The sequence below is a fragment of the Eurosta solidaginis genome, chromosome 2 (genome assembly GCF_040869045.1).
Source record: "Eurosta solidaginis isolate ZX-2024a chromosome 2, ASM4086904v1, whole genome shotgun sequence".
NCBI lineage: Eukaryota > Metazoa > Arthropoda > Insecta > Diptera > Tephritidae > Eurosta > Eurosta solidaginis.
In genome coordinates this window covers 122,042,490-122,045,195 of record NC_090320.1, presented here as the reverse complement: position 1 = coordinate 122,045,195, position 2,706 = coordinate 122,042,490, and the positions used below count along the sequence as shown (strand labels likewise).

The 2,706-nt window shown below is 38.6% G+C and overlaps 1 pseudogene; it reads right to left on the bottom strand.

The window, feature by feature from the left end:
* Positions 1 to 980: 980 nt before the first annotated feature.
* Positions 981 to 2,397, bottom strand: LOC137241635 (UMP-CMP kinase-like; annotated as a pseudogene).
* Between the last annotated feature and the right edge of the window lie 309 nt (positions 2,398 to 2,706).

Genomic DNA, 2,706 nt, shown 5'->3' with positions numbered 1-2,706 from the left:
GTCAAAAGTTCACCCAACTCAAAGGTGTAGTACTTCCCCTCCTTAGCTGTAATTGTCTTTGTTCGTTTTTTTGGAAAATTCACCACACTCCTTTTCGCCGGCACGGACATGGAAATTTGATGCCATACAGGGGTCTATTGACAAAGTTCCTTTAACAAAATTTAATTGTAAAACATCACTGGAAATGTTTGGTATATATTAATTTTCATCATGTATACCGTTATCTGTTCCCTTTATGTTACGATGTCCATCGATGCTATCAACTAATGTTGTATCCTTGTCGTCGATTGAAATTAAGTTGCCAAAACGTGGTGAATCTTTGAAATTTGCAGTCATATAAGGGTATGTAAGAACGCAGGCAGCCATTAGACAAATAACAACCTGTAAAAGGGTAACATATTTCTGAGTAGTACGATTCAACGCCAAAAAACATGAACCTAGTAATGCTAATGTGCCAGCTGCAAGTGTACTGCCCAGCTTAATGTAACGCAATGTGGAATAAGATATGTGTAAATTCCATGCCAATTACTGCGAGCTGCTAGATGTACCAGAAAACCCGGTATTAACAAATATAATGCAGTACGACAGTTTAAACAAAATTTAGTACCATTGCCGACGACAAAGGAACAAAGGGATTCAAGGGGTTGTGTAGCGCAATATATAGCTTCTCCAATCCAATTGTCAACCTCACCTTCGAGCGGCGAATACCGTTTCACTAACAGACGAGGCTCTGGCGACCCCAAGCTCCTCAAGGAACTTGGGGGTGGGGAGGGAGGGATGGCCTGAAGGTTCAATGTGGCCATATAAATCGTTCCCGAGATGGTCGGGCCAGCACCTTAATGGTGCTGTGTTACCGGAGCGTATCGGATCTGTATCCGACAAAGGACCATCACATCGATAACACTCCCCAAAGCCTTCGGGGAGTAACCTAATCGCTACAACAACAACAACAAAGGAACAAAAGGTTGGAACCTTTAAGTCTAAGAAACGCCAACCTGTAGCAACAACAACATCCATTTTATATGGATAATTTGCAAGTACATTTACACCAAATGAAACCAGTACAATCCAATCGGGAAAGCTGCGTGCTGATGAATACATGAATGCAAAAAGAGAAACAAATACAAATATGCATGAAACAATGGTTAACTCAGAGTGAGGTAACCAACCGTTTGGTATTAACGGCGTTACTATTAAATTGCCAATGAAAACGCCAAAGAAATATAAATATGGTTTAAGATTATTTTTTAAAAAGAGATTTTCAGAAATATCAGCTGCGACATTATGATCACCGTAGCTTTGAAATAGGCCAGACCATATACGAAAATCTATGAATTCGTGCTTGGTCTTGAGCATTTTACATGTCGAACAAATCATAATACCAAGACAAATGCAATAAAAGCCTATTGGCGGAAATATGGTCAGATTTTCACTTGATGCTAGCCAATAAAGAACAAAAAGTAAAAATACTCGTATTACAAAAATAAAATGCACAGATGTATGTATGTACTCATATATACTACATATATGCATCTAATAGCTAAGCTGTGTTTACTTTTTATATTTTCCAACCGATACATTTTACTGGATACCAGTTGCAGCAAATACTTGCTCAACATTTTTGAATACCTCATCGGCATTGGGACTTGCATGGATTTGTTTAACTTGTCCTAATTGTTCAAAATATTTAATTATTGGCATTGAATTATTATTATATGTTTGTATACGTTTTTTCAAGCTCTCCAAATTATCATCACTACGGCCAGAACCACTTTGACCACGAGCCAAGCAACGTTCTATACATATGTCTTCACTACAGTTAAAAAATAAGACAAATTTCAAATCTACTTTGTCACCCATTTGTTGCTTCCAACCATCGAGATTATCTTGATTGCGTGGAAAACCATCGATAAGGAACCGTTGCTTGCCTAAATTTTGCATTGCTTTTTCAAGCAGTGAGCATGTCACTGCGACAGGCACAATTTTACCATTACGCATATCGTATATATTCTTCACTTAAACTACCATATTCAGATCCTTCGCGTACACGCTCCTCACGAAGTAAATCACCAGCAGATAAATGTACAAATTGATAGCGTTCCACAATTTTGGAGCATTGTGTACCTTTTTCATCACCGGGGCCACACAATACAAATATAATTTGAGGTTTCTGTTCTTCTGGCATTTTTTGTACTGCTTCTGACCTTTCTCCGCTTGTACTTTTTACTGACTGCACTTCTTGTTACTTATAGAGCGTAGAATTGATTTTTTGCGATATACGAACGTTTGTAATCGCTTCGATAGTCGATATGATGCAGCAAATTGTTGGTATGCATGGGCTGCTTTTGTAGAATTTAACTTACTTAGGCCACCAACACGAAATGCTGTGCTGAGCATGACCATCTGAACCTTAGATGATATGCGGACTTTTTAAATTGATGTTTTTGTTTTTGGCTTCTTGCGTTAATTCATGGTGGGACCATACAAGGTGGTAAGAAGGCAAATCACTGCTGTTTAAAAAGCGGCAGCTTGAGACGGCACCATCCTTCAATCCTAAAAGGCATATGCCACAGCACAGTGAAATAGGGAAAATCTAAATAATAAATTAGCTGCAAATATGGAGCCAATCGACATTAAACGTCTGGAAGAGGCGGTTGTTGTATTTTACGGGTCAACTTCACAGGAACAAGCCATCTCTCATGAATG